This window comes from Tenrec ecaudatus, chromosome 1 (assembly GCF_050624435.1).
Source record: "Tenrec ecaudatus isolate mTenEca1 chromosome 1, mTenEca1.hap1, whole genome shotgun sequence".
Classification (NCBI taxonomy): Eukaryota; Metazoa; Chordata; class Mammalia; order Afrosoricida; family Tenrecidae; genus Tenrec; species Tenrec ecaudatus.
In genome coordinates this window covers 290,864,142-290,879,335 of record NC_134530.1, presented here as the reverse complement: position 1 = coordinate 290,879,335, position 15,194 = coordinate 290,864,142, and the positions used below count along the sequence as shown (strand labels likewise).

The 15,194-nt window shown below is 59.5% G+C and overlaps 2 pseudogenes; both read left to right on the top strand.

Moving 5' to 3' along the window:
• Window positions 1-254: 254 nt before the first annotated feature.
• On the top strand, window positions 255-4,021 carry LOC142440678 (bifunctional peptidase and (3S)-lysyl hydroxylase JMJD7-like; annotated as a pseudogene).
• A 2,029-nt stretch (window positions 4,022-6,050) lies between these two features.
• On the top strand, window positions 6,051-15,194 carry LOC142440667 (cytosolic phospholipase A2 beta-like; annotated as a pseudogene).

Below are 15,194 nucleotides of genomic sequence, written 5' to 3'. Positions count from 1 at the left end.
GCAATCCTTTTCAGAAAAGTCAGGGCCACAAACTGTGGAGCAAAGGTCCACTCTGACATCCCGGGTCACCAGGAACCAGAATCGACTCGAGGGCAACTGTTGTTTGTTTACTAGAAATGGTTGTGGGCTGGGGCCGGGAGGGGGTGGGCGGTGGGTGGTGTGGTTCACAAGTTCCTAAAGAAGAAGGATAGCCAGCTGGGGGAAGGAAGGCTCTTGGGGTGACTTGTGAGTGGAGGGGCCCCAAAGGAGGTGGCATGGGAGAAGGAGAAGGTGAGGGCGAGGGAGGTTGGGAGTGTTTGTAGGTAGACTCGGTGAGACGAGGAGCCAGCCAGGAGCACAACAGGGAGTCAGTGATTTTTATGAAGGGCAGCAAGAGAAAGCCACCCAGGCAGCACACAGCACGGTACCATCATGGAAGACCCAGGGCGTTCAGGTTATAGGCATGTCTCCCCGATGAGGCTGTCAGCATCTTGAAAGGATCCATTCACACTGGCCAAACCAAGGGCTGAGCACATTCCAAAATATTCAGTGAATATTCACAGTTGGAAGGCATTCTTCCTTCATCTTGCTGCCCCCAGCCACGGGGAGCTCCCTGCGTGGTGCCTGAGGCTGCTTTTCTATACTTCGCTAGAGGTCCACCACCGCAGCTAGGGAAGCTAACCAAGGGTCTGGCCCCAGGGAGGACTGGGGTTTGGGCCAAGCAGGAGTCCCGCTGTGTTAGCCCCAGTTGACCAGAGAAACAAATTCATAGACACTTATATGTGTTTTAAAAGAGAACTTTATATCAAAGAAAAATTGTACATTATGAAAACATCCCAGCCCAGTCCAGATCAAGTCCTTAAGTCTGATATTAGCCCATATGTCCGATACCAGTCTATAAATCCCTCTTCCTACTCATGAAACACAAGCAATGATGCTGATGCAGGAAGATCACAGGCCAGTGGGTGGAAAGCCTTGTGGACCCAGTGGTGGTGGAGGCATCCCAGCGCTAGCAGGGGTCTCCAAGTGAGCCCTGCGGCTCCAGGGCTCTAGTGTAGCTCTGTGTGTCTTGTCAGCAGGAATGTCTCACAGGAAGGGAGCTATTGATTTCTGTGGGCACCTCCAAATGAGGTCATCAAGCTGCAACCTGAATGACAGCTTAGACTCCACCCCTCCACAAGTTGACACCAGAGTATGTTGCTCACGTGCTCTTGGGCTGTGTGGCCCCTCCTGGAGTAGGCGTGCGGCAGCCTCCTCCTTGAAAATCCCCTTCTATTTCTGGTGGTCCAGAGTCTCTTGGTCCCTCCCCAGTGAGCACTGCCCAGTGATACCCTGTGGCCTGCCCAGAGAGGGCATCTCATCCGTAAGTGCCTGGGTGCTGTTTATGTCAACATCTACCTCCCACCCCACTTAAGAGCTTGGCGTGCCTCCAACCGTGCCCTACCTGGATGAGGCCCCGATGCCACTGCACTTCTACCTGGACTGGGTCTGCCCCAGCAGGCCCTGCATTGTGCGCAATGCCCTGCAGAAGTGGTCACTCCCCTATCTGAGGTGGGTGCAGCCCTGGGCTGGGCTAGGGTGATGGGCGAGCTGTCTTGTGGCATGTGGGCATGCTCTTAGAGTCCCTTCCCCTAGGGCCACGGTGGGCGCCACGGAGGTGAGCGTAGCAGTGACCCCAGATGGCTATGCTGATTCCATGCGCGGAGACCACTTCGTGATGCCAGCCGAGTGCCTGCTGCCCCTGTGAGGTGTGTTGGACGTCCTGGAGGGCAGGGCCCGGCACCCTGGCGTGCTCTACGTGCAGAAGCAGTGCTCTAACCTGCTTACCGAGCTGCCCCAGCTGCTGCTCGACTTGGAGCCCCACGTGCCCTGGGCCTCCGAGGCTCTGGGTGAGAGGGGGCGACTGGGGCAGAGGGCAGTCGTTGAGAATACACAGCAGAAGCACACACCAAGCTTCTACACTGACAGCTCAGTGACATTGATTGTCTTGGCCCACACCCACCACCCCATGGCCAGGGTCAGGCCCTGCCGCCCTGGAAGCCTTGACTGTTGACCGACTGCAAAGGATTAGTGCTCTAACTTTTGCCTGTGGGGGGTTGGGCCCACTCCCCAAGCCCTCCAAACCATGCCCTCTTCGCCACTTTTCCCTGGGATGGCCCTCGCTCGCATGCAGCACCCCTGCCCATATCCTGTTGGGTGTTATCCCAGACCCAACCTGCAGGGGACAACCGCTCCTAACTCTCCTCCTCTGTCCTGCAGGGAAGATGCCAGAGGCGGTGAACTTCTGGCTGGGGGAGGCGGCCGCAGTGATGTCCTGTAGGTGTCTCTGGGATGCAGGGACAGGGAGGAGCCAGGATGGGGCCAAGGGTGGGAGGCTGGCCTGGAGGGTCGGTCTACAATTCTGCGAACAGAGGAGGAGCGGCGTTGCAGCGTGGTGGGTGGGATGACTTTGGTGTGGGGGCGCACTAGACATCTCTCAGAGGGCACGTTGGCCCCGGAGGTGAACTTGGGAGAACCCTATGCGTGGATATTTACCTCTTTGGAGAGATGACCCGCATGGGGCGTGTGGTGAGTGCCAAGTCCCTGGTGGCTGGGATCTGGAATGCCCTCCACCCCAGACCCCCCCTGGGCATCTCCTGGAGTCTGGTTTGACTATGTCGTTGAGAATACACAGAGCAAAAGCACACACCAAGCTTCTACGCTGACAGCTCAGTGACATTGATTCAGTCCCTCTAGTTGGTTCAAACGTTCTCACCCTCCCTTCCCGAGTTCTTCTCCCTGAGGGAAATGAGGGGGCTTCAGAAACTGTGTAGAAAATAATGGGATTCCCCCTCCCCCTTATAAATTCATTGTCCTCCAGGATCCTGGCTGTTCTTTGAAGAGGCTGTTTTCAGTCTGAGCCCGGATGGAGTTTAAAAGAGCACCATGCTCATGGCAGAGGGATGGAGATCCTTTACTGGCTAAGTTGAACTAGTACTGGGCGTAAAGGAGACATCAGGGGACACTTTGGATGGAAGGTTGAAATCTTTATTCGCAGGACTTTCTCGTTTTTACACCCCTGGCTGTCTTGAGGCGCAAGGCTCTGGGTGGGCAGGTTCTGCCTCTCATGTGCCCTGCTCCGCCCAATCTGCCCAGGACCTTCTTTGTGTTGGCAGTGCACAAGGACCACTACGAAAACCTCTACTGTGTCCTCTCTGGAGAGAAACATTTCCTGTTACACCCGCCCAGCGACCGACCCTTCATCCCCTATGGTAGGGCTGGGACCTGCCTTACGCATGGGCCACAAACCAGAGGAAGGGTAGCGAGGATTCCCTGCCTGTGTCCCTGGGGCCAGGCAGCCAACAGGAGAGGCTGGGAGGAGGTGTGAAGGGCTGGTAGCACTCTTTGCTGAGCTCCCCCTTTTTCTCTGGCATCAGAGCTGTACACCCCAGCAACCTACCGACTCACTGAGGCAGGCACCTTTGAGGTGGTGGATGAAGAGGCCATGGAGAAGGTGTCCATCTTGGCCCTGGGCCTCAGGGAAAGGCGAGCTCATCCATCTCCGAGGAGCAAGTGGGCCCCAAAAGTCCTGGGAAGGTGGCCCCTTCCGCCGTAAGGTCCCACCTTCTGGGGCTGGCTTCCCAGGGCGGATGGAGGGGGACCTTTGGCCCTTACCGTTGGCAAGGCCAAAGGCCGAGTTCCCCGGTCCTGCTCCGTCCCCAGGTGCCCTGGCTTCCACTGGATCCCTTGACACCAGATCTGTCCCGGTACCCACAGTACCGTGGGGCCCAGGCCCTCCGCTGCACCATGCAGGCCGGCGAGATGCTCTACCTGCCGGCCTTGTGGGTCCACCACGTGCAGCAGTCCCAGGGCTGCCTTGCTGGTGAGGAGCTGCTGGCCTCGGCCAGCGGGTGGGCTGGGGAGGCTCTGGGTCAGAGCTGGGCCACCCACTCCTGTGCTTGCTCTCCCCACAGTGAACTTCTGGTACGACATGGAGTATGACCTCAAGTATAGTTACTTCCAACTGCTCGACACCCTCACCAAGGCCTCAGGCCTGGACTAGTGGAGCCCCCAGGGAACGTGCCCCCCCACAGCTTAGGGGGCACTTTGGCTCCTCCCCAGATGGGCCCCCACAGAGACACCCTGCAATCTGTCTGACCCAGAACCCCGTTTGGGTTGGGACCGACCCTGGAGACTATCGTGGGTGATAGGAGGAGGACCAGGAAGTGCCAGGCAGGTGTCTAGGTCAGGGTTCCCAGAAAGCTGCCATGCAGGTGAAGCAGCCCCGTGGGTGGAGGCCAGCTGCGGCGTCCTCCCTCCTCTGTAAAGCTGTGAAGTGGATATAATGATGGTCCCTACCTTTCTGGCTGCCCTGGGGCCTGGAGAGGGTTTCTGTAAGGGCCCGCTCGCTCCCTCGAAGGACATGCTCAATAAAGCCGGGGAGGCTCCATGTGGTACCTGCCCCTTGTGGCTTTCTGTGTCTCCAGGAGGGCGGGGAGGGTTCAGATGGAAACGTCAGAGAGAGGAGCTAGCTCCCTGTCTGTCCAGGGACCACAGCTTGTAATCCGGTCTGGCCGGCAGGCCAACCCTGTTTTAACTCTCTGCCAGGGCTCGTTGACTGGGACTCTGGTTTGCTTCGCGATGGGGTTGGTGGCCTGGGGACGAGCCTGTGTCTCCTAACCAGCACAGGGACCAGGGGACAGAACCTGCCCCACCCCCACCCCTGAGCTGCTCCTCTGCAGAAGGAACTGGCTTTCTCATGCTGCCCCCACAAAAGGGGAGATGAGCCCCCTTCCCCTGGGTGCCCACCTGGAGCTCCAGTCCTGGCCATCTCTGGGGACCCAGGTGGCCCAGGCCCTGGCTTTGAAGAGCTGTTTTTAGTAACAGCCACTCCCCTGCTGTGATGATAGGCTCCGGATACACCCCTCCTCCGGGTCTGCTTCAATGGAGACTGGGCATTCCTGTCCTACTGGTACCTGGATGTTGCTACAAGCCTTGTTGGTGGGGACTCTGCCCTTGCCCTACCTCTGGCGGCTGCCCAGACCTGTGGCCCCTCCAAGCCATGCCTTCCTGTCCTGCTCACACGGGTGGTTGGTGAGCTGTCCTGGAAGCAGGACCCGGCTGGGCAGGCCCAGGTGGTGTCTGCTGGGGGCAGTGGGTTTTCCAGGAACCCAGCAGGGGTGGGGGACCTTGAGCCCATGGGAGGGTGTCAGTAGCCCCAGTATAGGCTGAGGTGCCTCATTTCTTGGGCAGGGTGTGGGGCTTGGGCAGAGCGGAAGATGCAGGTGGGAGGGGCTAGGGAGGCCAGTTGGGACATACTTGGATTTTGGCTTAAAACCCCACAGTCCTCGGCCCAGTGGCTACTGCTGCCTTTGCTCGCCCCGCCTGGGACCCCAAGCCTCATGGCTCTGGTAAGACTGGCGTGGCACTGGAGCCCACTCTGACCCTTGCTCCCCACCTGAGTCCTGGCTAAGGCTTTCTCTGGAGGGCTGTGGCCGCGGTGGTCTTCAGGTGTAGGGGGTGTGTTTGCCAGCTTTGGGTAGGGGCATGGCAGGGCTGGGGATCCACAGAGCTTCTAGGCAGGGAGAGGCTCCTGGCTGCTCCCCTGCTCCCTCTGAGTCAGTTGCCTGGGCTGTCGGGGCCTGAGACTGATGAGATGGGTGACTTTCCCGGGTTCTTCCTCTGCCAGAAACCCCTGGGCGCATGCAGCTGGGACTTCCAATGGCAGCTGGGAGGCCAGTGAAAGGGTGTGCTGACACACGCTCCCTGGCCCCAGCGCACCTGGCAGGGCTTCAGCCAAGAGCCCGGGGTGGTTTGGGATGGAGTCCTGGGGTCCTTTGCTCCTCTGCCCTCGGAGAACCTGGAGGGCGCAGGGCTTGGCGCCCATGGGCTGCCTGGCCTGGTAACCTCCCACCTGCCCCAGCACAGAGGTGGCTTCCAGAACTTCCACCTGACCAGGGGTGGGATGCACAGGGAGGAGCGAGTGAGCAAGCAGGAGCTTAGTCCTAGCAGGCCGCTCCCTCCATGCCCTTCTGTATGCCCACCCAGAGCTTTGTAAGCGAGGGCATGGGCTGGGGCAGACAGGTGGCAAGATGGGAGCCTGCTGGTTCCAGGAGAGGGAAGCGGAGAGCACAGCGATCCTGCCTCTGGGTCTCCGGCCAGTTGCTGGGTCACCTCTCCATGCCTCCGCCTCCTCGTGAGGCAGCGTAGTAGTCGGCTGAGTTAATGTATGGATAGCCCTTGGGACAGACCTGTCATGGGCATTGTGTAAGTTCCTATGGACGTGCCCTGTCTCTTCTAGACTCGGGGTTCTGGGTGGCCTTGGCCCTGTTGGTGCAGGGTGAGCCCTCACAGGTGCCCCAACCTCCCTTCCATCGCCTGCGGCCTTTGGTCATGTCATCCCACAGCAAGCTTGTCCCCTCCCCGCTGCTCTGCAGGCCAAGTTGCCCGGGACCTGCCTGCACACCATACATGTGCTGCAGGCCCACAGCCTGCCTGCCAGGGATGTGGGTGAGTTGACCGAGAGAGGAGAAGGGAACTGAGGTTGCAATTGGAGCAGGGCAGGGACGGTGGGAGGTGGCAGGAGGGCTGGGGCCTGCGAGGTCCTGGGAGGAGGGCCTGCAAAGAGTGACGGGCAAGGGCTGGTGATGGAGGGTGGGGCTTGGTGCGTCCCCAGGGATCCCTCTGGTGGTGAACTCTGCATGGCTTGGGGGAGAATTGGCCCTCATTTCTTCTCCTCCAAGTGACCCACCCTGACTTCTGTGTGACCCTGTGGCTGCCCACAGCCTGCAACCACCGGCTCCATACGCGCACTGTCAACAACTACAGAAACCCTGTCTGGAACCAGAGCTTCCACTTCCGGGTGCACAGCCAGATCAAGGTGGGCCTGCCTCAGCCCAGCCCTGCGTACCCCCAGTGCCACCCCCACCCCACCCCCCACCCCATGGCCCTGTCCCGCTGCTCCCCTTCCAGAACATGGTTGAGCTGAAAGTCTTTGACCAGGACCTGCTGACCAGCGACGACCCCGTGCTGTCAGTGCTGTTTGACGTGGGCACTCTGCTGCCTGGGGAGTTCCGGCGCCAGAGCTTCTTGCTGAGCCTGCAGGCAAGACTCCACATGGGCGGCCACCCTCGGTACCACCAACGGGATGCTACTTAAATGCCCCTCTTCAAAGAACTTGTTTACAGACCATGAGGTCAGGTTTCCCTGGTGCCCGAGGCCCTTGTCAACCAGGACCTGCTTCCCGAGGAGCGGCCCCCTCCTGGGGCCACATTATGGACAGCAGCCCTCCCCGCATTGGCACCCCTGGCTGGCATCTGGGTTGGAATCTGCACATACCCACACTGACACACACACTCACACTCACATTCACACCCACACGCAGCCTCCCACACATACATAGGTACACTCACACGCAAGCACACGCACTCAACCACTGTCACACTCACACATGCACAGCCATGTGGATACACATGCACACACACTCACATGTGCACACAACCACTCACATGCATGCCCACATACATGCACACGTCTTACCTTTATAACTTGCTTTTTCAGGGTGGGGAGCGGTTTGACGTTGAATTCTGCCTGCGGAGTGTGTGAGTTGGGGGTTGCGGGGGTCAGGGGAGTTGGGGGTTGCGAGGTAGGGAGAGGGGCTCTGGGTCAAATCTGTCCCTTCTGGAAGGAGAGAGCCTCGTGCGCTCAGGGCTGGTGTCCTTCCCCGGGGACCCTCTGTGGTTGGAAGGACTGCCTAGGCTTCCTTGGGGGCAAGAACCTGACCCCCGCTCATGGCTTTTCCCAGGACAGACTGTGCGGAGCAGCTCACCAGCAACGGTGTCCTAGTGGTGAGTCAGATCATTGTAGTGATTGATTCAGGATCATAGTAGTGATTCGGGATCATAGTGGTGATTTGGGATGGTAATGGTGACTTAGGATCATGGTAGTAATTCGGGATCATAGTAGTGCTTTGTGATCATAGTAGTGCTTTGGGATCACAGTAGTGCTTTGTGATCATAGTAGTGCTTTGTGATCATAGTAGTGCTTTGTGATCATAGTAGTGCTTTGGGATCATAGTAGTGCTTTATGATCATAGTAGTGCTTTGTGATCATAGTAGTGCTTTGGGATCATAGTAGTGCTTTGTGATCATAGTAGTGATTTGGGATCACAGTAGTGATTTGGGACCATAGTAGTGCTTTGGGATTGTAGTGGTGAGTGACACACCCTCCCTCAGGCCATCTGCTCACCTGCCCTCCTGGCTGCAAGTCTGTCTGGACCAGGAAAGAGCAAAGTGGGAGGGGCTATGATTTCCAGAGGACATGGGTCTGAGGAGCAGGAACCGCGGGCTGCAGGGGAAAGGGTAGTGGTGAGGTATCCTTGCGTGGGAGGGGCGGCATATGAATCTTCTCTTCCCAACACAGGCCCGTGAGCTTTCCCGCTTGCATGTGCGGCTGAAGGAGGCCGGGGACCAGAAGGGTGAGTCTCCCAGGTCACCAGGACAGCCCTGGCCCTCAGCCTATGTCTTCCCCCTTCCTCAGCTGCCCATCCTGGAAGAAGCTGCCAGCCACCTTTAGCCTCTGAAGGCTAGGGGCTGGGGGTGAAACTGCCCGGGCTTACCAAGACCTGGTCTTTTCCCATGACCCTGCTCCGAGGGGGCTGGGCTGGGGTAACTCCTCCCAGCCTCTGCCAGCCACAGGGGCGGGAGACACCTCACGGGCAGGGAACCCCCTCCCACCCCTACCTCGGTTACTTTCTCCAGAGTCAAAGGGAAAAGTTCAGCTTGTGGTCCCCGGGTCCTACGAGGGATCTCAGGAGGCCACCGTAGGCAGCGACTCCTTCCGTTTCCACTTCCCCACCTGCTGGGAGCAGGAGCTGAGTATCCACCTGCAGGTAGGGTGCCCCCCGACTGACCCCCTGGAATTCAGGCCCACAGGGCCGGGTGGTACCCCTGCTCTGAGACTCGGGTAAGTGTACAGTTTTGGTCCCCTTGCAGAACGCCCCCCAGGAGCAACTGAAGGTGCCACTCAGGGCCCTGCCATCAGACCAGCTCGTGAGGCTGGTCTTCCCTACGTCCCAGGTACTCTTCACTCAGAGGAAGAGACCTTGATGTGGGGGTGGGACAGGGCCTCAGGCCAGTGCGGGGGTGGTGGCAGGGGGTGACTCCTTCTCTCCCTTTTCTTTTGGGCCAAGCCCCTGGGCTGGGCTGTGGGGGTGCATCCCTGTGGAGATGACTGGGGCATCCCAGGGCCGAAGTTGGGGTGGAGGTGCCAGCCTTTCTGAGTGGTATTTTGCTGGTTTGCAGGAGCCTCTGATGAAGGTGGAGCTGAGAAAAGAAGACAGGTGAGAGGCTGGGCTGGGGGAGAGCAGCCGGGGGAGGGAGGGCGCTACGTGCAGCTGGGTGGCCTGGAGGACCGGAAGCAAGCGGGTGGCTGCAGCAGGGAGCTCCCAGTCTTGGGAAGGTGCTCAGAGCAGAGAGGGTCCTTCCTCAGCCTTGTAGTCTGCGTGTGGCCTCACTGGGTGGGAGAGAGGTGGGGGCTGAGGAGAGTAACACGCCTGGTTTGAGGAGCACAAAGACCAGAAGGAAGCAACCTTTTGGGTGGAAGCAACGTGGCTGGGCCTTCAAGAACTTTTGCTGGCCCTCGGTGTCTGGGAGCATAAGCAGCCCCAACTTAAAGGCCTTTGTTCCTTCTCAGCCCCCGTGCCCCCTCCCCAGTGTAGCCCTGGTCCAGCGTTGCAGGGGAGGGAGAAGCTGAGACTCAGGGCCACCTTTGGCCACAGGGACACCCTCATCTGCTGGCTGGCCTTGCTGTCATGCCGGGCGTGTTTGTGTGGCTCTGGGCCCACCATCCCCCCCTCACTCTCCAAGCTTAAGCACGCAGGCTGAAGGGAGAGAAGAGATGGACGTGGATCTTGCAGGGAGATGGGCCCAGTGTCCTCTTTTCTGACGAGGATGAGCACTGCCTCACTGTCCGTCCATCCCCCCACCCCACCCCCAGACCAGGGGAACTGGCCGTGCGCCTGGGCTTCGAGCTGTGTGCTGAGGAGCAGGCCTTCCTGAGCAGGAGGAAGCAGGTGGTGGCCAAGGCCCTGCAGCAGGCCCTGCAGCTGGAGGGAGACCTGCAGGAGGACGAGGTCTGTCGGGCTGGGCAGGAGTGTGGGGGTCTCAGGCTGAGTGTTGAGCTGAGTGGGCCTCCACACTTCCATTGCCCGACCAGGGTTGGTTGTAAGGCGGACTTGTGTTTGCCTCTCATCTGCCCACCTACCCACCTTGTACTTCCCGGAGCTTTCTTGATGTTATCTTGGGCCCGATGCGGCTGAGCAGTGTCAGAACCACGGGCCCCACCAGGGGTAGCTACCCTTCTCTGGGCGTTGGCCCTTGGCCTGGAGCTGATTTTAAGACTGGGCCTCTCAGACAACTCGGTGGACATCTGGCCAGGCCTCTCTGCTGGTTGGGCTGGCTCCTAAGGAAATGAGCTCCTTGCAAGGGGAGAGGGACGCTGATTTGGGGGTTTTGAGGTGAGCCTGTGTCTTTTAAGAAGTGACCGCCGTACTCCCCAGGCTGGGGATGGGGAGATAAGGCCTGTGGCCTGTACGCTCCCTGGAGTTTTCAAAACCCGAAAGGACCCACCCTGCTGAAGGAGGTTATCCTGACATGACTCTCCTCAGCTGCTCTGACTCAGACCCGCTCCATGGGTCCCCACCAGACTCTGACCTATGCTAACTTGGTGGTGGGGCCAGGGGCAGGGGACTGAGTGGCCACTTGACTTGCTGTGTTCTCCTCCTGTGGTTTTTACTGCCCGGCGCACCCTGACCTCCCCTCCACCAACTGGAAGTCCCCGCAGGGCCTCCCTTGAACCCAGCTGTACTCTGCCCTTCCAGGTCCCAGTGGTGGCAATCATGGCTAGTGGTGGAGGGGTCCAGGCAATGATTTCCCTGTATGGGCAGCTGACCGGCCTCAGGGAGCTGGGCCTCTTGGACTGCGTCTTCTACATCACAGGGGCCTCAGGCTCCAATTGGTGAGCAGGCTGAGTGTGGGATCTGGGGGTGAGTGGGCAAAGGCAGGGGTGCCTGTGGTAAGGCTTCTCCAGTGCCCCCTTGGCCTCCCTGACTAGATTGGAAGGTCTGCGAGGAGGCAGGTGGCAGGTGCGATATGCCCAAGGTGCCCCATGGGCTTCGGCTGTCTCCATGGAGCTGGAAGGCACCTGCGGGCTGCTGCCCTGGGAGAGAAGGTCCGAAGGGGTGTGAGGTCTCGGGGGACTCTTAGAGGAACCTGTCTGCCCCCGACCTCTGGCTTTGCCTAGGACCTTAGAAAACCTCTACAAGGATCCAGAGTGGTCGCAGAAGGACCTGGGGGGCGCCACCGTACTGCTGAAGACGCAGGTGACCAAGAACAAGCTGGGCGTGTTGGCTCCCAGCCAGCTGCAATGGTACTACCAGGAGCTGGAGGAGCGCGCTCGCCTGGGACACCCGGCCTGCTTCACCAACCTCTGGGCCCTCATCAATGAGGCCATGCGACATGATGGGGTACAGAAGGGCGGCCCACGGGGACGGGCCTGGACCTGGAGGCAGCCCTGCTGGGTAGCAGGGCGAGGGGAGATCTCCAGAGACCAGGCAGCAATGGGTTTACACGGAGGTATCTCCCTACAGCCTGATGTCCACAAGCTCTCGGAGCAGCGACAGGCTCTGAGGCACGGCCAGAAACCTCTCCCCATGTACTATGCCCTCAACACTAAGGGGCACGGCCTGTCCACCTTTGAATTTGGAGGCAGGTCGAGGCAGCTGGTTGAGGCCCCGGGCGGCCAGGGGTCGGGGAAGGGGTGGTTGGGATGGTGTGGGGAGGCAGTTTTTCATGCCCTTCTCCTTACACTCTGGTCCGGGACCCGAGTGAATCCAGACACCCATGACCCCAGAGTCACTTGGACTGGAGGGGAGTCGCCCCGTCCTTTGTGGCTGCCCTGCGTGGGTTCGGGTGGGCAGGAGGGTGGTGGCCAACAGCGGTCCCTTCCCACCGCAGAGTGGTGTGATTTCTCCCCCTACGAGCTCGGTTTCTCCAAGTAAGGTGCCTTCATCCCCTCCGAGCTCTTCGGCTCCGAGTTCTTCATGGGGCGGCTGATGAAGAGGATGCCTGAGTCCCGCATTTGCTTCCTGGAAGGTGAGGGGGTCTTGGAGAGAGAATGGGGGAGGGGAGGATGTTTCTGGGGGAGCCCCATCACTGAGGCGGGCAGCAGGGAAGGGTCAGGCTGTGACAGGAATGGTGGCTCTCGTCCCATTGTGTCTGCGCTCCCAGGCATCTGGACCAACCTATATGCAGCCAGCCTCCAAGACAGCTTATACTGGTCCTTGGAGCCCAGTCCGTTCTGGGATCGCTAGGCTCAGACCCTGACCAGCTTGGGTAGGTGCCCAGGCTCCGGGGCTGGTGCTGGGGGTGGGCATGTGACTCCCAGCTCTGTGTGTGTGTGGTGGCGGGGGCACTGGTCTCAGCTCTTTCCCTCTCCGGGGTCACTGCCCTCAGACTGGGCTAGCACCCACGCCCCACTCCCTGGCTGTGCAGACAAGGAGCAGGTCCCAGTGCTGAAGATGGAAGTGCCACCCAGCCTGGCTGGGAGGATCGGGGAGTTGTTCTCTGGCCTCCTGACGTGGCGCCCACTTGCCCAGGCCACCCACAACTTTCTGCGTGGTCTCCATTTCCACAAAGACTATTTCCAGCACCCTCACTTCTCCTCCTGGAAAGGTACACCGGGGCCCAGCCCCCTGATGTCTTCCCAGAGCTGTGGGCCTTGGCTCCAGGCCCCTCACCTCACCCCTTGGCTCCAGGCCTTCCATGTGTGGCCCCACGGGATGTGGGGAGTAGAGTTTCCTGCCTTCTCCTTCAGCTGGGGCTGGAGGTTGCACCAGGGCTGGGGCCAGGTGGGTGGGGCCTGAGGGCGGAGTCTTTTTCCAGGAGCAGCCAGTGACTGCCACTGACCAGGGGAGCAAGCGTGGTGTCCTCAGCACCTGTGCTCAAGGCTGCCCTCCCACCCTGCTCACCTCTCCAGACACTAAACTGGATGAACTCCCTAACCAGCTGACCCCTGGGGAGCCCCGCCTGTGCCTGCTGGACGTGGGCTACTTTGTCAACACCAGCTGCCCGCCCCTCCTGCAGCCCACCCGGGACGTGGACCTCATCCTGTCGCTGGACTACAACTTAAATGCCGCCTTTCAGGTGGGGGAGCTGATGAGTGGCACCCGAGGATGCTAGGGCGGCTTCACAGTGTGTGCCTTGCTGGCTTCCTCCCAACCCTACGAGACAGGGACCCACATGCTATGGGCTGAGCTGTCCAGAGAAACAAAAGCAGCAACACTCCTCTTTGTAGAAAGAAAGAGCTTTAGATCAAGAAGTCATTTTAGATCAGCAAGGCATCCCAGCCCAGTGTGATTCAAGACCATGCTAGTCAGAACCTTCCTCAGCCTCTGTGTAGCTGCAGGCAGATAATGCCCAGGCTGGTGTGAACACGGCCGAGTCGGCGGCTCTCCAGGCTGGTGGCCCCATGGGGCCGTCCTTGGAGACAGAATCCCAGCGAGGAGGAAGAGGCTCATAGCATCTCCCCTTCCTTCCAAGGAGGGATCACCAGGCTTCCACCTGAGTGACAGGTGGGACTCCACCCCTGCACTTTCACGCAGGTCCAAGTGGACATAATATCTAACCACCACACCATGTCAAAAGAACCAAACCAGGATCCCCACCATGGAGTCCATGCTGACTCACCGGGTCCCCCTTGGTGTGTTTCCGAGATCGAACTGCTTACGGGAGTAAAAATGCCCACGGAGCAGTTTGTCACAGGAAATCAGCCTCTAACAACCAATGGGTCAGTAGGCACAATTGTATGGCGATAAAATAGTAAAGGTCTAGTAAAGTCATAGAGGCTAGGAGAGATAGGGGAGCGAGAGTACAATAAAGGAGTCAGGCATGTTTTATGATAGCATGCTCACCTCAGCTCCTCTTGATGGACCACGTGGAAGTGGGGGAAGAGAGAGCATCTGTATTAACTTGGGGTAGTTACAGGTAGCCTTAAGACATGCATATTCAGTAGTTACATACGCCACAAGGTGGGTGGGATCGACAGTAACGCTGAGTTCACAAGTGAGGAAGCCTAACAGCTGCATTGGGGGAAGCTGAGAGGGGGGCTGGGCGACAGCAGGAAGAGAGAGCCAGAGGATGTCTGCCTCTGTAGGGAGATCAGACCAGCCATGTGCTCACTTGAAGGCAGCATGGCTGTCAAGGGAGAGTCTGTGGCTACCAACGTGGAGGCACAAGTTCAGGAACGTGGTGCTCGGCCCTCTCTCCATGGAGCAGCAAGTGCTTTCCCAGTGCTGACCCTGCAGAACCTCGCCCAGCACATAACTGCTTCACCACCAGCACTCCCTGTGAAAAGAACTGGGATTTCATTCACGCTCCATCAGGGGGCTTTCTCCGCAATGGGGAGAGGATGTGATGGTGAATCTGGTTGGCTGCACCTGCACCCCGGCTGGTTGCAGGCCGTCGACACCCCAGCGTTTAGTTTCTGTGTTATTTTAGTGAGAGGTGTGTGCCCTTCATGGCTGGCCTCAGCGATGGCTACAGTCCGTTTGGTGGAGCTCTGAGGGGCTGTGGAACGGCTGTCCACTCCGACTGATGCTTCGTCCTATGTGACGTCAGTGTCCAGGACCAAGGGAGCCCAAGGCTAGCCCTCTCCTGCCCTCTGTGCCCCTGCAGCAGCTGCAGCTGGTGGGCCGCATGTGCCAAGAGCAGGGCATCCCGTTCCCGCCCATCTCTCCCAGCCTTGATGAGGAGCGCCAGCCTCGGGAGTGTCACAAGTTCTCTGATCCCGGCCGGCCTGAGGCCCCAGTCATTCTGCACTTCCCCCTGGTCAACGACTCCTTCCGGGACCACTCAGCCCCTGGTGAGCCAGCTTGCCGCCACCCCCTTCCTGGTGTCCCAGCCTCCCCGACCCAGAAGACCCGCCCTCCACCCCAGCACCCTGCCCCTCCATGCCCACGATGTGCTCTCTGCACAGGGGTCCCTAGGACACCCGAGGAGCAGGAGGCCGGCCGGGTGAACCTGTCTCCGTCTGACTCCCCCTACCACTACTCGAAAGTGACCTATAGCCAAGAGGACTTGGACAAGCTTCTGGGCCTGGCCCACTACAACATCTGCAACAACCAGGAGCGGCTGCTGGCTGCCCTGCACGAGGCCGTGTGGAAGAGGAGGCAGCGCTGA